The 7705-nt window shown below is 44.1% G+C and overlaps 1 long non-coding RNA gene across 1 annotated transcript in view; it reads right to left on the bottom strand.

The window, feature by feature from the left end:
* Positions 1-1319: 1319 nt before the first annotated feature.
* Positions 1320-7705, bottom strand: part of LOC307181512 — a 508875-nt gene continuing 502489 nt past the window's right edge. Inside the window, exon 5 of the long non-coding RNA XR_013826936.1 lies at positions 1320-1400. This is a non-coding gene — a long non-coding RNA (uncharacterized lncRNA). The remainder of the gene's footprint in view (positions 1401-7705) is intronic.

The following is a 7705-nucleotide window of genomic DNA, read 5'->3' as shown; positions in this document are numbered from 1 at the left end:
AAATGAGCACAGATAAAGTTCCTTAAGCCAAATATGGAATAGACAAGAGCTACTCCTTGCTCAACGAAATGGACTCAACACCGCATATTAAACGCCTAAGAATGTACCTGACTTGTAAGTATCTTAAAACCTATGGATTGCTATGTCTCCAAAAGAGAATCAAGCATGTGTACAGGGGCATAAACGCAGCAGTGATAGGATTGGAGAGGTTCGGTGAGCAAATGAAGACCCTTTGAAGTCATATTGCATGGTACCCATTCCACGGGTTTCAACTACCCAGGTTTAAGGTATTCTTCCTTCAGCTAAAACATGCATGTGGAACCTAGAGTATGATCAACCATGTGATCGGGAGACGTGTTCAAATATGTCTCAGTTTTCGTACCCTGGTACTTGGGTGCAACATTCCAGACGCTTTACTAACACTCTCCCCACTTGGAGAGTCAGTCCCTTTAACCTCCTGTTTGGCCCAGTTTGCAATTTCTGCGGAAGATGAACAGGAATAGCGAGAACCAATGAGAGGCTAGCTGGAGGTGTCTGGACGGGCAAATTTAACTCTCATTTCCCACCAGGAAGAGGAATTAACCAAAGGCTCAGCATGCCGGGCCGGAACCAGATTAGGGCCTGAAGCCATCCTGCGGTGTTGCGGCCAGGTCACAAGAAAGCAAGTTGAAGAAAGGAGCTCAGGGGCACTGTAATTCACAAACCTGCAGAGTTATAAATGACAGCTATCGTCCAAAAATAGACTGAAGTAAGGCTGCCAAGAGGACTTGAAAGCGGGGCAGAATTGCAGGAAACCGATTTCAGGAGGTAGACTGGAATTGCATTGAAAGCATAGGAAAAGAGGCAGAACGTCCACAATGATGCACTTGGCCAAAAAGGGCGTATGCGTTTTTTCCTGAATATATTCAGGAAAAAACGCATACGCCCTTTTTGGCCAACCAAGCAAGCTTGCAAAGGAAATCTGCACTACAATGAAGTCTCACTTCCCCCCGGTCAAAAGGGCCATCTGAAAAAAGTGTAAAATCCAGAAAGGCAGGACAGGCCATGGAGAACTGGGAGCCTTGTTATGCTGATGGGCGGGATGTAAATTGCCAACAGACACTCGGGAGAAGTGTATGGTGTTTCCTGAAACATCTAAAAAACAAAGCAACAGAGCCTAGGGCACTGCCACTTATGGTCCTATAGCTTAGGGAAATTAAAATCAAACAGACACAGCCACCCCAAAGTTTGGGACGCCTCTGTTTACAAGAACCTCGTTTACAGTACAAGTTCAACATCGCAGAAAGTGAAAAATGGATAAAGAAGTTGTGGTATTTACTTACAAAGCAATATCACTCAGCAATGAAATCTATGTCATCAGGCACTTAGCATCACAATGAGTGGATTCAGGTATGATGATTCTAACTGAAATAAGTCACACAGAAAAAGAAACATCATAAGATATCAGTAATACACGGAATGTAAACTTGGCTACACAGGAACTGAATTACAGAACAGAACAGGGTCTCAAATTTAGAAAACCAACTTATGCTTGCTTAAGGGTAAAGGTGAGGTGGGGTGCTGCATAAAACCAGAGATTGAAATGAGCACAGATAAAGTTCCTTAAGTCAAATATGGAATAGACAAGAGCTACTCCTTGCTCAACGAAATGGACACAACACCGCATATTAAACGCCTAAGAATGTACCTGACTAGTAAGTATCGTAAAACCTACGGATTGCTATGTCTCCAAAAGAGAATCAAGCATGTGTACAGGGGCATAAACGCAGCAGTGATAGGATTGGAGAGGTTCGGTGAGCAAATGAAGACCCTTTGAAGTCATATTGCATGGTACCCATTCCACGGGTCTCAACTCTCCAGGTTTAAGGTATTCTTCCTTCAGCTAAAACATGCATGTGGAACCCAAGTATGATCAACCATGTGAACGGGAGACGTGTTCAAATATGTCTCAGTTTTCCTCCCCTGGTACTCGGGTGCAACATTCCAGACGCTTTACTAACACTCTCCCCACTTGGAGAGTCAGCGCCTTTAACCTCCTGTTTGGCCCAGTTTGCGGAAGATGAACAGGAATAGCGAGAACCAATGAGAGGCTAGCTGGAGGTGTCTGGACGGGCAAATTTAACTCTCATTTCCCACCAGGAAGAGGAAATAACCAAAGGCTCAGCGTGCCGTACCGGAACCAGATTAGGGCCTGAAGCCATCCTGCGGTGTTGCGGCCAGCTCAAAAGAAACCGAGTTGAAGAAAGGAGCTCAGGGGCACTGTAATTCACAAACCTGCAGAGTTATAAATGACAGCTATCGTCCAAAAATAGACTGAAGTAAGGCTGCCAAGAGGACTTGAAAGCGGGGCAGAATTGCAGGAAACCGATTTCAGGAGGTAGACTGGAATTGCATTGAAAGCATAGGAAAAGAGGCAGAACGTCCACAATGATGCACTTGGCCAAAAAGGGCGTATGCGTTTTTTCCTGAATATATTCAGGAAAAAACGCATACGCCCTTTTTGGCCAACCAAGCAAGCTTGCAAAGGAAATCTGCACTACAATGAAGTCTCACTTCCCCCCGGTCAAAAGGGCCATCTGAAAAAAGTGTAAAATCCAGAAAGGCAGGACAGGCCATGGAGAACTGGGAGCCTTGTTATGCTGATGGGCGGGATGTAAATTGCCAACAGACACTCGGGAGAAGTGTATGGTGTTTCCTGAAACATCTAAAAAACAAAGCAACAGAGCCTAGGGCACTGCCACTTATGGTCCTATAGTTTAGGGAAATTAAAATCAAAAAGACACAGCCACCCCAAAGTTTGGGACGCCTCTGTTTACAAGAACCTCGTTTACAGTACAAGTTCAACATCGCAGAAAGTGAAAAATGGATAAAGAAGTTGTGGTATTTACTTACAAAGCAATATCACTCAGCAATGAAATCTATGTCATCAGGCCCTTAGCATCACAATGAGTGGATTCAGGTATGATGATTCTAACTGAAATAAGTCACACAGAAAAAGAAACATCATAAGATATCAGTAATACACGGAATGTAAACTTGGCTACACAGGAACTGAATTACAGAACAGAACAGGGTCTCAAATTTAGAAAACCAACTTATGCTTGCTTAAGGGTAAAGGTGAGTTGGGGTGCTGCATAAAACCAGAGATTGAAATGAGCACAGATAAAGTTCCTTAAGTCAAATATGGAATAGACAAGAGCTACTCCTTGCTCAACGAAATGGACTCAACACCGCATATTAAACGCCTAAGAATGTACCTGACTAGTAAGTATCGTAAAACCTATGGATTGCTATGTCTCCAAAAGAGAATCAAGCATGTGTACAGGGGCATAAACGCAGCAGTGATAGGATTGGAGAGGTTCGGTGAGCAAATGAAGACCCTTTGAAGTCATATTGCATGGTACCCATTCCACGGGTCTCAACTCTCCAGGTTTAAGGTATTCTTCCTTCAGCTAAAACATGCATGTGGAACCCAAGTATGATCAACCATGTGAACGGGAGACGTGTTCAAATATGTCTCAGTTTTCCTCCCCTGGTACTCGGGTGCAACATTCCAGACGCTTTACTAACACTCTCCCCACTTGGAGAGTCAGCGCCTTTAACCTCCTGTTTGGCCCAGTTTGCAATTTCTGCGGAAGATGAACAGGAATAGCGAGAACCAATGAGAGGCTAGCTGGAGGTGTCTGGACGGGCAAATTTAACTCTCATTTCCCACCAGGAAGAGGAAATAACCAAAGGCTCAGCGTGCCGTACCGGAACCAGATTAGGGCCTGAAGCCATCCTGCGGTGTTGCGGCCAGCTCAAAAGAAAGCGAGTTGAAGAAAGGAGCTCAGGGGCACTGTAATTCACAAACCTGCAGAGTTATAAATGACAGCTATCGTCCAAAAATAGACTGAAGTAAGGCTGCCAAGAGGACTTGAAAGCGGGGCAGAATTGCAGGAAACCGATTTCAGGAGGTAGACTGGAATTGCATTGAAAGCATAGGAAAAGAGGCAGAACGTCCACAATGATGCACTTGGCCAAAAAGGGCGTATGCGTTTTTTCCTGAATATATTCAGGAAAAAACGCATACGCCCTTTTTGGCCAACCAAGCAAGCTTGCAAAGGAAATCTGCACTACAATGAAGTCTCACTTCCCCCCGGTCAAAAGGGCCATCTGAAAAAAGTGTAAAATCCAGAAAGGCAGGACAGGCCATGGAGAACTGGGAGCCTTGTTATGCTGATGGGCGGGATGTAAATTGCCAACAGACACTCGGGAGAAGTGTATGGTGTTTCCTGAAACATCTAAAAAACAAAGCAACAGAGCCTAGGGCACTGCCACTTATGGTCCTATAGTTTAGGGAAATTAAAATCAAAAAGACACAGCCACCCCAAAGTTTGGGACGCCTCTGTTTACAAGAACCTCGTTTACAGTACAAGTTCAACATCGCAGAAAGTGAAAAATGGATAAAGAAGTTGTGGTATTTACTTACAAAGCAATATCACTCAGCAATGAAATCTATGTCATCAGGCCCTTAGCATCACAATGAGTGGATTCAGGTATGATGATTCTAACTGAAATAAGTCACACAGAAAAAGAAACATCATAAGATATCAGTAATACACGGAATGTAAACTTGGCTACACAGGAACTGAATTACAGAACAGAACAGGGTCTCAAATTTAGAAAACCAACTTATGCTTGCTTAAGGGTAAAGGTGAGTTGGGGTGCTGCATAAAACCAGAGATTGAAATGAGCACAGATAAAGTTCCTTAAGTCAAATATGGAATAGACAAGAGCTACTCCTTGCTCAACGAAATGGACTCAACACCGCATATTAAACGCCTAAGAATGTACCTGACTAGTAAGTATCGTAAAACCTATGGATTGCTATGTCTCCAAAAGAGAATCAAGCATGTGTACAGGGGCATAAACGCAGCAGTGATAGGATTGGAGAGGTTCGGTGAGCAAATGAAGACCCTTTGAAGTCATATTGCATGGTACCCATTACACGGGTCTCAACTCTCCAGGTTTAAGGTATTCTTCCTTCAGCTAAAACATGCATGTGGAACCCAAGTATGATCAACCATGTGAACGGGAGACGTGTTCAAATATGTCTCAGTTTTCCTCCCCTGGTACTCGGGTGCAACATTCCAGACGCTTTACTAACACTCTCCCCACTTGGAGAGTCAGCGCCTTTAACCTCCTGTTTGGCCCAGTTTGCAATTTCTGCGGAAGATGAACAGGAATAGCGAGAACCAATGAGAGGCTAGCTGGAGGTGTCTGGACGGGCAAATTTAACTCTCATTTCCCACCAGGAAGAGGAATTAACCAAAGGCTCAGCATGCCGGGTCGGAACAAGATTAGGGCCTGAAGCCATCCTGCGGAGTTGCTGCCAGGTCACAAGAAAGCGAGTTGAAGAAAGGAGCTCAGGGGCACTGCAATTCACAAACATGCAGAGTTATAAATGACAGCTATCGTCCAAAAATAGACTGAAGTAAGGCTGCCAAGAGGACTTGAAAGCGGGGCAGAATTGCAGGAAACCGATTTCAGGAGGTAGACTGGAATTGCATTGAAAGCATAGGAAAAGAGGCAGAACGTCCACAATGATGCACTTGGCCAAAAAGGGCGTATGCGTTTTTTCCTGAATATATTCAGGAAAAAACGCATACGCCCTTTTTGGCCAACCAAGCAAGCTTGCAAAGGAAATCTGCACTACAATGAAGTCTCACTTCCCCCCGGTGAAAAGGGCCATCTGAAAAAAGTGTAAAATCCAGAAAGGCAGGACAGGCCATGGAGAACTGGGAGCCTTGTTATGCTGATGGGCGGGATGTAAATTGCCAACAACCACTCGGGAGAAGTGTATGGTGTTTCCTGAAACATCTAAAAAACAAAGCAACAGAACCTAGGGCACTTCCACTTATGGTCCTATAGCTTAGGGAAATTAAAATCAAAAAGACACAGCCACCCCAAAGTTTGGAACGGCTCTGTTTACAAGAACCTCGTTTACAGTACAAGTTCAACATCGCAGAAAGTGAAAAATGGATAAAGAAGTTGTGGTATTTACTTACAAAGCAATATCACTCAGCAATGAAATCTGTGTCATCAGGCCCTTAGCAGCACAATGAGTGGATTCAGGTATGATGATTCTAACTGAAGTAAGTCACACAGAAAAAGAAACATCATAAGATATCAGTAATACACGGAATGTAAACTTGGCTACACAGGAACTGAATTACAGAACAGAACAGGGTCTCAAATTTAGAAAACCAACTTATGCTTGCTTAAGGGTAAAGGTGAGTTGGGGTGCTGCATAAAACCAGAGATTGAAATGAGCACAGATAAAGTTCCTTAAGTCAAATATGGAATAGACAAGAGCTACTCCTTGCTCAACGAAATGGACTCAACATCGCATATTAAACGCCTAAGAATGTACCTGACTAGTAAGTATCTTAAAACCTATGGATTGCTATGTCTCCGAAAGAGAATCAAGCATGTGTACAGGGGCATAAACGCAGCAGTGATAGGATTGGAGAGGTTCGGTGAGCAAATGAAGACCCTTTGAAGTCATATTACATGGTACCCATTACACGGGTCTCAACTCTCCAGGTTTAAGGTATTCTTCCTTCAGCTAAAACATGCATGTGGAACCCAAGTATGATCAACCATGTGAACGGGAGACGTGTTCAAATATGTCTCAGTTTTCATTCCCTGGTACTCGGGTGCAACATTCCAGACGCTTTACTAACACTCTCCCCACTTGGAGAGTCAGCGCCTTTAACCTCCTGTTTGGCCCAGTTTGCAATTTCTGCGGAAGATGAACAGGAATAGCGAGAACCAATGAGAGACTAGCTGGAGGTGTCTGGACGGGCAAATTTAACTCTCATTTCCCACCAGGAAGAGGAAATAACCAAAGGCTCAGCGTGCCGTGCCGGAACCAGATTAGGGCCTGAAGCCATCCTGCGGTGTTGCGGCCAGGTCACAAGAAAGCGAGTTGAAGAAAGGAGCTCAGGGGCACTGTAATTCACAAACCTGCAGAGTTATAAATGACAGCTATCGTCCAAAAATAGACTGAAGTAAGGCTGCCAAGAGGACTTGAAAGCGGGGCAGAATTGCAGGAAACCGATTTCAGGAGGTAGACTGGAATTGCATTGAAAGCATAGGAAAAGAGGCAGAACGTCCACAATGATGCACTTGGCCAAAAAGGGCGTATGCGTTTTTTCCTGAATATATTCAGGAAAAAACGCATACGCCCTTTTTGGCCAACCAAGCAAGCTTGCAAAGGAAATCTGCACTACAATGAAGTCTCACTTCCCCCCGGTCAAAAGGGCCTTCTGAAAAAAGTGTAAAATCCAGAAAGGCAGTACAGGCCATGGAGAACTGGGAGCCTTGTTATGCTGATGGGCGGGATGTAAATTGCCAACAACCACTCGGGAGAAGTGTATGGTGTTTCCTGAAACATCTAAAAAACAAAGCAACAGAACCTAGGGCACTTCCACTTATGGTCCTATAGCTTAGGGAAATTAAAATCAAAAAGACACAGCCACCCCAAAGTTTGGAACGGCTCTGTTTACAAGAACCTCGTTTACAGTACAAGTTCAACATCGCAGAAAGTGAAAAATGGATAAAGAAGTTGTGGTATTTACTTACAAAGCAATATCACTCAACAATGAAATCTGTGTCATCAGGCCCTTAGCAGCACAATGAGTGGATTCAGGTATGATGA

This window comes from Stenella coeruleoalba, assembly GCF_951394435.1.
Source record: "Stenella coeruleoalba genome assembly, contig: scaffold_72, whole genome shotgun sequence".
In the NCBI taxonomy this organism is placed as follows: Eukaryota; Metazoa; Chordata; class Mammalia; order Artiodactyla; family Delphinidae; genus Stenella; species Stenella coeruleoalba.
This window is presented reverse-complemented; position numbering and strand designations above follow the sequence as displayed.